Below are 12,851 nucleotides of genomic sequence, written 5' to 3'. Positions count from 1 at the left end.
GTTTTATGAGTGAAAAAAGAAGTTTTTTGTTTTATGTGCCCGCGTTATTGCCGATCGATTGTGTTTTAGACGATAATTAGACAAAAAAACTTGTTTTTCACCCAACGAATATAGATCCCCATGACACATCTTCCAAGTCGCCTTTGGATAGGCTTAATTTTAAAAATAATTGAAATAATGTTCTATATCATTCATACTTGCAAAAAAAGACTAAAAATAATTTACGTGACCAATGCTTATTATTAGTAAATATCTTACAATTTAATATCTGATATATCACACGATACAAAAAAATGGCCGCAAAGTTAAAAGTTTATTTATTTACGTTACTAGTCCATCTTTGGATCACCGACTCTTTGTCATATGTGAAAAATGTGTACCAAATTTCAATTGAATTAGTCTATTAGGGGCAGACACACGAGTGATCTTAAAAGGGATTTTTTTCTTGAATGATTTGTATGTACTTATCCCAACGCACCTCACGTTCCACGCGGCGCAGCGTAATCAGTAAGTACCTAATAATTAGTGTCCGACCGAAACACAAATTTCTGTATATATAAATATTGTTGTCCTACTTGCTCCCCAACTTTTGGTCTTTGTCACATAGTTTAGTTTCATAATACGAAGTACTATTTCGTATGTTTTGGCCAGGCCGAAAGATTCGGCCGTTTTTTGGCCGAAACCGAAACTACGGCCGAAACATGATTTTATGGCCGAAACCGAAACCGAATCTTCGGTCGGACACTACGAATAATCACAATGGTCTTAAGTACCACAGACCCTACTGTCGCTTAAGTCCTTTATGACAATCTCTGCCTATTAGAACTTATAAAAAAAAAAGAAACCGAGTAATTATATCCAACTACCGAACCTGCTTACAAATTTTCTCGAGATATTTGAGAAATGTGATATGCAAAGGAGAACATTCGAACAAACGAAAGTATTTTTGCCCAAGCTGTAACGGAGACCTTCGCCTACGCTCGGTCAGTGATGGTTTAGGTACAGTCAGCTGCAGGTCACCCCTGCATAGAAGATTGTATGCAGGGGTGGTACCTTTTCTCTGCAGCTGACTGTACACCTATAAAAAATTGTTGTACCTGCTGCAATTTTATACCGGTACCGTACTTTATATTTCAACAGGTATAGTACCTTCAAAACGAAGCGGTATTGATAAATAATAACGGTACCGTACCGCCTATAAATAATAATAATAATTCAGCCTATATACAGGGTGGTCCAAACCAGGGATGTTGCGGATGCAGATTTTTTGACATCCGCGGATGCGGATGCGGATGCGGATTTTTAAAGGCTCACATCCGCGGATGCGGATGCGGATGCGGATGTCAAGATTAGGTACTTAGAGAACGTCAAATATTACATTTTTAGTATTTTTTTATTAAAAAAACCAAACGTTCATATCTATTTGTTTTATGATATATATTGAGTATTTATTTATTTATTTAATTTAGGTTATATTTATATATGTACGCTTTATTTTTATTTATTTAAGTATTTCTATTTATGTTTATGTATATTATTTGTAACAATGTGTATTCAAAACTTGCATTTCATTAACTTTAGTGATTGTACACTATTGTGTTGTTTGTCATTCATCGTTACTTCTGTTTTGTTTTATTCGTTTCCTTAAAGGTTAACTGGAAGAGATCCCATACAGGGATAAGTTCGCCTTTGTTGTATTTAATTTACTCTGTAACTATGTTTCTCGTGTTTTTATTTCTATGTGCAATAAAGTATATACATACATACATACGTTTAGTATTTGAGCAAGAATATAGGTGCGTTATATTTAATAAACAGTAACTTCGCCGACTTTTCTGGATCTAGACGATTTCGTTATAGGTAATGACGAAATTACCTAGCACTTACGCCGCCGCTAAGACGTTCCTGTACCGACTTGTTCAACATCCGCATCCGCATAAGCTCCGCATCGATTTTATGCGGATGCGGATGCGGATGCGGATGTTGAAAATAATGCGGATGTTCCGCGGTTGCGGATGCGGATGCGGATGTTCGCAACATCCCTGGTCCAAACCTTGACGTCCAAAAATTTTTTTTTAGATTCCTCACGTCGTGGGCTATCAGAATATACCCCATGTATGTTAGCCGATTTTTCGTAGTTATCGAGTTATTTTTTTTTTTTTTACTTTTAACTTTTCATATGAAATTCCGGGGTTCCCATACAGAGTGGCTAAAAAATAACTGCATTTCCGTTGCCAGGGAGGTTTTGGGATTATACTGAGCAACTTTTACAATGGGGCCAACCCCGAAACCGCGAAAAAAATTACCCTTCCATAGAAAATGGACTAGCCAAAATGTATAAAAAGCCAATTTTTTTTTCGCGATTTCGGGGTTGGTCCCATAATAAAAGTTGCTCAGTATAATCCCAACACCTCCCTGGCAACGGAATGCAGTTATTTTTCAGCCACTCTGTATGGGAACCCCGGAATTTCATAGGAATAAGAATAAGAATAGAATAAGAATAAGAATTGTTTATTGCCACATACATGAACATAAAATAGAGTTAGAATTACTTACATAATAAAATAAAACAGTTGTTATCATATACAAAACAAAAGTGAGAAGATCTTTGTATTAGGCAAAGGGTTCCAGTCTCAGCGTGTGCCGGGCCTAGGTGCCCGGCGCTGGTTTTCAGACCGGTCCCAGACTAAGGACGGTCGGAGAATATTACCTACATAGGAAAAGTTAAAAGCTTAAAAAATCATAACTTGAAAACTACAAAAAATCGGCTAACATACATATGGGGTACATTATGATAGCCCACGATTTTTGGACGTCACGGTTTGGACCACCCTGTATAGACAATAATCTCAACGCTAGCCCAATGCGGATTGGGGACTTCACACACAGCTTTGAATTTCTTCGCAAATGTATGCACTACGAGTATGCAGGTTTCCTCACGATGTTTCCTCCTTCACCGAAAAGCTAGTGGTAAATATCAAATGATATTTCGTACATAAGTTCCGAAAAACTCATTGGTACGAGCCAGGATACCAATGAGTTTTTCCTTACCGCTTATACCGTAAAGAAATAATGCAGTCTCTGCTTTGCACGATTATTGTGTGGACATAATTCTTATAATCACCGAAACATACATACCTCTACGCACAGAATGTCATTGAAATAAAACATTGTTTTTTATAGTAAATTAATATAACATTCGATTTATACACATAACAATAAGCAGGCCAGGCCGCAGCGATATTGGCTTGTAAGCTTCATCTCGGTCTCCAAATGCTGGTCTTGCCGTTATTAATTATCTTGATTCTTGAAGATTATCAGAACAGCACGTTACGTAATCGCATACATAGACGGAACGAACGTCAACAAAGTAGGTGTAGACACTGCAAGTCTTTAGGTATTAAACGAATTACGCTTCGTATTAATAGATGAGTAATATTTAAATGAACATATAATATTCTCTAACATAAATACAAGATTACAATTAATTGACATCAAAAGTCATTGACGTACAGAAGTCATATACATTTTTATAATGACGCAAAATTGATACCAGCATAATGAAAATCAATCCCAATCAGTAAAACGAGTCTTTAAACTTTTTTCATTTTAAGCGGGTTTTGAAGGAACAAGTTACTTAAATTCGATTGTAATCGTATTGTTTTAGGATAATTTACTGCTGTTTTCGACCGTTACGACCCGTAAATAACAACAACTCACATTTAAAATTTGACTGGAGCTCGACGTGATTATATTTATTTACCCTATTTTATGAAATACAATTTATCTACTGGTATACATTTTCGTATGCGTATATGATGAAATGTCTTTATTAATGTCAAAAACGAGCTATGACGACGTACACGTCTGCTTCGATGCAAGGCCAACGGCCATCTGACTCGAAGAAGAGTTTTGAGTGATGTCGTCAATGTATGGAAATTATACGAAAGTTTACATTTGGGATTGAATTTCTGTGTTGTATTTGTGAGTAAAAATATAAGTAGATAATAATCTGGTAGTTTAGTTATCTAGCCTTCAAAATCCCACAACAACTCAATTACTGTCAAAGACAAAACTGTAATGCGTCTTGCTCAAACGGAACTCCACATTTTGATTTTTGGACACTTTTAGTGTCGATTTGTAGAGAATTACAGGAAATAAAAAAAAATATGGCGTGAAGAGCCGGTACACGGCTTCTTCGTGAACAGATTTACGTATAATTTAATGCAGTTATTAATCATTCATTGAACAAATTGATTGCATAAAGTGAGGTCTAAATCGAAAACGTCATATACCGTCCCCTTAAGTTATGTTTGCACCTGAATCTTATGGCGCTAACTTAAGAAAGTGGTGCACACTTTTTTTTTGTGAATGTACTTTGTAAAAAAAAACAACATTTTTCTTAGTCAATGTCAAACGTCTTTGCAAATACATATTAAATCACATTTATAGACGGGTCTATCGCGGGTTTATTGACAATAATTAACATTATGTGAAGTGGGTGGTTTGAAAATATGATGTCTACCCCAAACTTTTTCATACACTTTTCGTCGGGTAGTTGCACAAATCTCTGTTTTGACATTTTGTTGGGACATCAGTTAGCCGCGACCATGACCAGTGAAACCTGTGTCGAAACGTCGGTAAATAAAGGTAATAAAATAAATTTCGAGATAGGCCCGTCTATAAATGTGAGTTAATATGTGTTCGAAACGCGAAAGTTTTTAAATAGGTATTAAGTAATTGTAAATGTCGAACAATTTGGGACTTGCATTTTAAACGCGTTACCATACCTATCCGAAAAAAACGAATTTTTCGCGAAATTCTCGCAACGTATTGAGGTTACAAGGTAGCACGGTCTCAGGAATCTGAGGAAGAATCGGAGACGTTCACGCAGTGCGAAGAACGGTTGACCGCTCAGCGGATTCGCACGACAGACGCGCTCGACGGTAAGTACTGCGGTGCATCAGCGGGTACTGGAGAGCCCAGCACAAACATTAACCTACATTAATACTATTGTTCTGTGTTTAAGCACTGACAGCCGGGACGCTTCGGGCCTTCCTCCCTACGCGGAGCTCGGCCTTCGGCCTTCGCACTTAGACAGTTATACTATTGTTCTGTGATTAAGCACTGACATCCAGGACGCTTCGGGCCTTCGGCCCTACGCGGAGCTTGGCCTTCGGCTTTCGCATTAGATATCCACACCAAAATTCAACCATTGCGGCGGTGTCCCTGACATAGCCTCTCTCAAAAAATTCGCGCTCGCTACGCTCGCGTTTTTAACTTTTAAGGTTAAGCCTACTTTGATAAAGGTGGCATTCTGGGCACCCTACCGAGCGACTACTACTACGACGGACACTTCGGGCCTTCGGCTCTAAGCGGAGCTCGGCCTTCGGCTTTCGCATTTAGACACTGATACCATTGTTCTGTGATTAAGCACTGACATCCTGGACGCTTCGGGCCTTCGGCCCTACATGGAGCTCGGCCTTCGGCTTTCGCATTAGATATCCACACCAAAATTTCACGTAAACCACTGCGACTATGTCCCTAACATAGCCTCTCTAATTTTTTTTCTATCAAAAAAAATTCGCGCTCGCTACGCTCGCGTTTTTAATACAATTTTAAAGGTTAGGCCTAATCTGATAAAGATGGCATTCTGGGGACCCTACCGAGCGACTACTACTACGTCTTAAGCACTGACATCCTGGACGCTTCGGGCCTTTGGCCCTACGCGGAGCTCGGCCTTCGGCTTTCGCATTAGATATCCACACCAAAATTTCACGTAAACCACTGCGGCTATGTCCCCTCTCTAATTTTTTTTCTATCAAAAAAAATTCGCGCTCGCTACGCTCGCGTTTTTAATACGATTTTAAAGGTTAAGCCTTATTTGATAAAGGTGGCATTCTGGGCACCCTATCGAGCGACTACTACTACGACTTAAACACTTACATCCTGGACGCTTCGGGCCTTTGGCCCTACGCGGAGCTCGGCCTTCGGCCTTCGCATTTAGACACTGATACTATTGTTCTGTGCTTAAGTACTGACAGCCTGGACGCTTCGGGCCTTCGGCCCTACATGGAGCTTGGCCTTCGGCTTTCGCATTAGATATCCACACCAACGTTTCACGTAAATCATTGCGGCTGTGTCCCTGACAACATTACTCCCATCTCTCAATTTTTTTTCTATCAAAAAAAAATTCGCGCTCGCTGCGCTCGCGTTTTTAATACGATTTTAAGGGTTAAGCCCTACTTTAATAAAGATGGCATTCTGGGCACCCTACCAAGCGACTACGACTTAGGCCAATTTATAATTAAACATTTTTTTACACTGTTAAAAGTAATCCCCGGTACATACATATATGTAGATATTTAGTTGTGCATACATAAACATAACTGTAAATAAAGTGTAAATACTCGGCCTCAAGTTTTTGATATTTATAATATTCTCCTTTCCTGTAATCTTACTTCTAACTAATATAATATTAGACCTAAATTCGAAAGTTTGTTAGGAAGTATGGATTTCTATGTGTATAAATCTTAATTTTTCATGCTCAGAATGATTTGACTGGAGGACAGAATTGGATGATATTTGCTATGGACATGTTTTGGATAGGTACACTCAAGAACGTAAAAATACAAAAGTAGTACTGTATTGTCCGTTATACACCTTTTTTTTTTTTTTTTTTAAGAGGGGAAATGCTTTAAGCATACCACCCGGCGCGGGGACGGGCCGGGATGGTTATGTGGGACTCCCTGTTGTGAGCTAATGAGACCCCAGGTTTACCCACTAAAACCCCTCTGTTGCCGCCTCGCTGCTATAAGGCGAGGTCCCAGGAACGCCGAAGTACTCTTCCGCAACCTCGCCAGCGGCCGTCCGGACTCGGACCCGACTCTTGGGGAAATCACCCCTTCACCTCATTGAGCGCGTTGGCTACACATCGCGCCCGCCCACGCAGGGGTCCGTTATACACCTACTATAACTCTGTGTCGTTTAAATCACGTCTAATATTGGAATAAGGGCGAAAAAAACTATTGGTTTTGGAGTGTAGTTTTGTTTAGTGGTAAGTACCTACCTAATTGTAAAATATTTTATCTGGACTTCAGTCCGCTAATCGTATCCATCTGTCAACTTTACTTCAAGTTCCGCCTCCAGGGGAGAGAAAGAGAAATTAGGGATGAATTAGCTTACTGACACAGACCGAATTCCACGCGGGCGGAGCCGCGGGCACAGCTAGTTCATAATATATTGCTTCATGTGAAATTACATATTTCCCTCGAGGGAATAAAAATATTACAAAATCTAATATATAAAGCCTTTAGTAAAATGCTTGCTTTATGCACTTCCACTTATGACGTGCTGAAGTTAGACAGAGAGACGAATTCTTAATAGAAGGTATAGTGTGGCAAACCCACTTTGTCAATAGAAAAAGGCGCGAAATTTAAAGTTTCTATTGGAGAACAAACTTTCGTTCCTGCATTTTTTTAATAATAAATATTATAATAAAATAAATTTGCCGCCTTAATATACTGACGGAAATGGAAAGATTTTCATAACTTGAAAGTTACTTAGAGTATTTTAAAGACTTTAGACGCGGTAAGAATTTGATGATACGAAAATATCACAAAAGCCGACAGTTTCAAAGCAGTATTGTTTTTATTTTACCGAAGCAGGCTATATTATTCTTTATTGTCAACTAATACCTCAAAGGCAACCTGCCTAGTGGAATTTAATAAACGAAACGGTGGGCCACAGCAACTTACTAAACTGATCTTCGATAGACTTTATCTCGTTGCTTTAAGGTTCACGTATGGTCAAGAAACAGTGTTGACGGTAACGATACAAGGAAAATTTCATTTGAACAGTTCCGTTAGACGTTACGAGGTTTTGCGAGGTGCAAGCATGCGGAAGCGGAGAATCATTACTTCTTTGTTAAATCTCCGGCGAGATATTTTTACATTGTATTGTATTTTTATTTGCAGTAAGCATTCAGTCTATCATTTTTTAAAGTACATTCGGATTAAGCTGCCACATTTCATTTATTTTAACAACACTTCAGCCCGAAACCAGAACCAACAATTTTTTTTTTCATTATGAAACAAACCGCTTTAAAAATTAGCATGTTAGGTACACGCTAGGACGGCCCGGGTCAGACACTTCGTTTTATATGACGGGTGATCAGTCTTCACGTGATGCTGTCTATTGAAAGTAAAATGGAATCTACATTTTTGTACAGAAAGCACCAGTAAACCTTAAGCTAAGTCCTGACTTTAAAACACTGCAAGCTGACATCACACATACCGCAACGTGTACACTTACCCCCTTATTCTTAAACGCTCTACAAACCTCAATCAGCTAATAATCGTTTTTCCTTATGTCATTTTGACTTATGTATTTGTAAGAAAGGGATATAACATAATTTAACTAAATCAGGCCTGTAAAGTTTTATGAATAAGGGGGTTAATGTCTTCAATTAAAGACATTTTCTCAAAAATGGATGGCAAAGTCGACGTTGCCGGTTAAAAAATAGGTCGCGAAGTGCGTAGTTTATGGTCATTCAAAAAAATAAAAAGTTAAAAACATTGCAGTCTCGATTTCGGGACTGCAATGTTGCATACAAATCCCATTATTTAACGAGTTACAAACTTTGTAAAACTTTAAATGGCCATATCAAATGAAGGCATAGGTCCATTAAACAGCCAAACAGATGATCAGCACTTATTATTATAATGTTGGTACCGCGACTATTTAGGTGTCTCAAATACGTTGGCGTATTTTCAGCAGAAAAATACACTTCTTTGTTTTTTTTAAGGCGGGTAGCAAATCTTTTTAATGGTTTTACTTTTTTCTGTGAAAATTAGAACGTTGCTTCTGTAAAATATTTCTATTTCTTGCACCATTTTTGAGATAAGCACTATATATGACTCGGCTGGAAGGCTACTTGCTGGCTCCGGATTCAATTAAACGGACTCCCAAGGTCGTCCGTTTAAAACGAATCCTCAGCCTGCAAGTAGCTACTTCCGAACCTCGACAATAATGTACTATTTTAGTTCAAATCGCTCTCCATACACCTTCCCCTTAATCCAGCCCGGAACAACGAATATATTATACTCGTAGCCCACATTGTTTCCAAATACCACGCCTTCCAGTCGGGGAGCTGGCTCCGAAAAATGGTATATGATAATAAAAGCAACTAGACTTGACCGTTAGCTTCCTTATTGCTGGACCTTGGTATCTGATACCTTCAGGGGTGTAATTTATTAAGGGTAATTGTGTATAAGAGGTTTTATAGAGGCAGGTTAAGACCTGATCAATTATATAACTCATATTTCCGCAATAATGCGCAATGTTCTTTATTTTAATGATAAAATATAAGACCTGCCTTTATAAAACATCTTCGTCACAACACCTTTTTTTTTAACAAAAACCTGGCATGTCACTGTAACCTCCACCGATGAGCAGCTGCCAACGCCCAGATCTAGTACTAATAATAGTATAACAAACTAATTACCAGACCTAGCTCCTAGTGTATTTTTACCCCTAATATATTTCAATTTGACCGCCCACAGATAAGTGAGTTTGAAGCGACGGAGCCTTTAAGGCTAGTTTTATTGGTGTTTTGATGAGGCATGCGTAGGTCATGGTTCAAAAAGGATCGAACAATGTTGTATTTAGGGAGAAGAGCTCGGTTTTGAAAGTTTGCCGAGTTTAGACTATTTTAATTTCAGTGATTAGGGTAAATGTAACGAGTTTAGCTTTGCTGCGAGCAGGACCCATTCACGGTAAACACAACTGATGTATTATTATAATAATGAAACCGGTAGGTACTCTAACTTTTGAGAATTTAGGGCCCGTATCAACTTGGCAGTGTGTACCGTTCGGATTCAGAATGCATCAGCGTACTGCTATAGTATTATATACGGTGTAACATTACTGCTGACTGCATTGTTGCCGCAAATGTAAAAAAATCGAGGCAACAATACTGATTTTGATATATGCGGCAGCAATGCTGTTGCCCGTGGCACTTCACCCAACGTCGTTGGCGACACGCGTCGTGGGACAATTATTGTCCCTAGTCATAGAGAAATATATTAGTAAGACAAGAGTGCTCACTCCATACATCAGGTTAGACTATTAATTTCAGTGTCTACATCTAGCATCGAGTAGCGGAACTATCAGTACTGCTACTTGACAATAGATGTAGCACCGACCGGGAAGTCTTATCTCAACAGCATAAGACTTTCGGGTCGGTGCTACATCTATTGTCAAGTAGCAGTACTGATAGTTCCGCTACTCGATGCTAGATGCTAATAGTCTTTTTGGTACTAAAACTGATGTATGGTATGGAGTGAGCAATCTATGTATTTTTTTCTCTATGCCCTAGTCTATCTGTGGCTTAAGGGACCGGTACGACATTAATTTATCGGTAACCTGATTAGCGCTAATGCGGGTAGTGTGTCCCGCCCACGAATTAAAGCAATTTTCTTACCATTACAATTTACCATAAATACATTTTGTAAATGTTTTGCGTGGTAGAGCAGAATACTTCAAATCAATATCAAGCCATTTGCAATCTATTCAACATTAAACATTACCGGCATTTCGTAGGCATATCGTTTAAAAATCTCACCAATATGTTCGGTTCCCCGTATAAGGAAAAATCAAGTTGAATAGGCGTATGTGGTCGTCCCGATGAAAACTACCATGAATGAAAAAGGCAATCATACGCGGATCGATGAACCAGACGCACGAGAGCGGCCTGTTCACAAGGGGTTCTTACTCGACAGTTCACCAGCGACAGTGACAACCGACAGTTCACCAGCGACAGTGACAACCGACAGTTCACCAGCGACAGTGACAACCGACAGTTCCATTGGGTTATGTAATACCTACCTATCGAACCCCATGTCCGATGTAGTTGAAAAGGTATTAAGTGTTGTAAAGTGCGGTCTGAGGGACAGAAATGTGTAATGTAATTAAACTAGATTTCGTCGCTGCGAATAAAAAAATCGCTATGTGTTTTTTTTACGATTTTTTGATTTTGGCATATTCTAATTTCCCGTCGACCTATATCAATATTTTTTTTTTATATCTATATTAGTTATGAAAATAACTAACAAAATTTGTAATAATAGCTATGTGATTTTTTTTGCACATAACGCAATTAAATGCCTTGTTTTCCGTCGAGGGTGATGGCGATAATGTTGCACATGGCGATTTATTGACCCTAAAACCCGCTATGTATCATTTCTCGTGCAACTTTACTTTGGAAACAAATCGCTATGTGTAAACTTTACACATGACGATTTTAAGTGAACCAAAGGGTATAGCCGGGTAAGCATGGCCAAACTGCCCTTAGCGAAAAAAACAATTTCCTTTTACTGGATTATTAACCTATGTATATGTAGTGCTTTCACCAAATATTAAGCCTCAAATGCTTCAGATTTAAAAAAAAAATGCAAAAAAAGAAAAATCATTTTTATTTTATTACAGCCAAAGTACTAATCCGATTTCTTTGTAATTTGGGTATGTTGTATATACAATTAAGGCCGCTTTCTGAAAAAAATAATATTGAATTATCTCTTAAAATAATAGTAAAAAATTTAGATGAAAATTTTCAGAAAAATAAAAAAAATACATGCGAGATAGCGACAGTTATCAAATTTACATATTTCATGTAGAATTTAATAATGTTTGACATATATTTTTTTCAAAAATTAAAATTGGGATTAACAGTGTTAAAAACTCGAATTTGTAACATCCCATAATACCTTCTCTTCATACAAAATAACTTGTACGTTATACTAGAAAGTTATATTCCCAACGCAATTTGAATTTAGAACGCGACTTATTTCGCTGAGCGCGGACCTTAAACTCCTGTATATGTATGCAGCTAGGGCATGCTGTATGCGGCTAGGGCGAACGGCATTCAGAGATTAAAAGCGGCCAAGTGCGAGTCGGACTCGCCCATGAAGGGTTCCGTATTTAGGCGATTTATGACGTATAAAAAAAAAACTACTTACTAGATCTCGTTCAAACCAATTTTCGGTGGAAGTTTACATGGTAATGTACATCATATATTTTTTTAGTTTTATCATTCTCTTATTTTAGAAGTTACAGGGGGCCACACACATTTTACCACTTTGGAAGTGTCTCTCGCACAAACTATACAGTTTAGAAAAAAATGATATTAGAAACCTCAATATCATTTTTGAAGACCTATCCATAGATACCCCACACGTATGGGTTTGATGAAAAAAAAAATTTTGAGTTTCAGTTCGAAGTATGGGGAACCCCAAAACTTTATTGTTGTTTTTTTCTATTTTTGTGTGAAAATCTTAATGCGGTTCATAGAATACATCTACTTACCAAGTTTCAACAGTATAGTTCTTATAGTTTCGGAGAAAAGTGGCTGTGACATACGGACGGACAAACAGACGGACAGACGGACAGACAGACAGACATGACGAATCTATAAGGGTTCCGTTTTTTGCCATTTGGCTACGGAACCCTAAAAAAGCGCGGGAACAGGAAAATAGGCACGAATTTTATACAGAGCGTTAACGATTGAAAAATGTCTGTTCCTTTGATGAATAAAATACGTCACATTCTAAATTCAAATTCGTAAAGACTGCGTTCACAATATACTTCATTCGTTTATGACTACTTAGCTTTGCTTGTATGAAGAGAGAGTATTATGGGATGTTACAAATTCGAGTTTTTCACACTGTTAATCCCGATTTTAATTTTTGAAAAAAATATATGTTAAACAGTATTAAATTCTACATAAAATATGTAAATTTGGTAACTGTCGCTATCTCGCACGTATTTTTTTTATTTTTCTGAAAATTTTCATC

General features: G+C 38.0%; 1 long non-coding RNA gene across 1 annotated transcript in view; it reads right to left on the bottom strand.

Annotated features, from left to right (window-relative positions):
• Nucleotides 1–12,401, bottom strand: part of LOC134649685 (uncharacterized) — a 208,930-nt gene extending 196,529 nt beyond the window's left edge. Inside the window, exon 1 of the long non-coding RNA XR_010096986.1 lies at nucleotides 12,297–12,401. This is a non-coding gene — a long non-coding RNA (uncharacterized LOC134649685). The remainder of the gene's footprint in view (nucleotides 1–12,296) is intronic.
• Between the last annotated feature and the right edge of the window lie 450 nt (nucleotides 12,402–12,851).

Source organism: Cydia amplana, chromosome 7, assembly GCF_948474715.1.
Source record: "Cydia amplana chromosome 7, ilCydAmpl1.1, whole genome shotgun sequence".
NCBI lineage: Eukaryota > Metazoa > Arthropoda > Insecta > Lepidoptera > Tortricidae > Cydia > Cydia amplana.
Note: the sequence above shows the minus strand (reverse complement) of the source record. Positions and strands in the feature narration are given on the sequence as shown.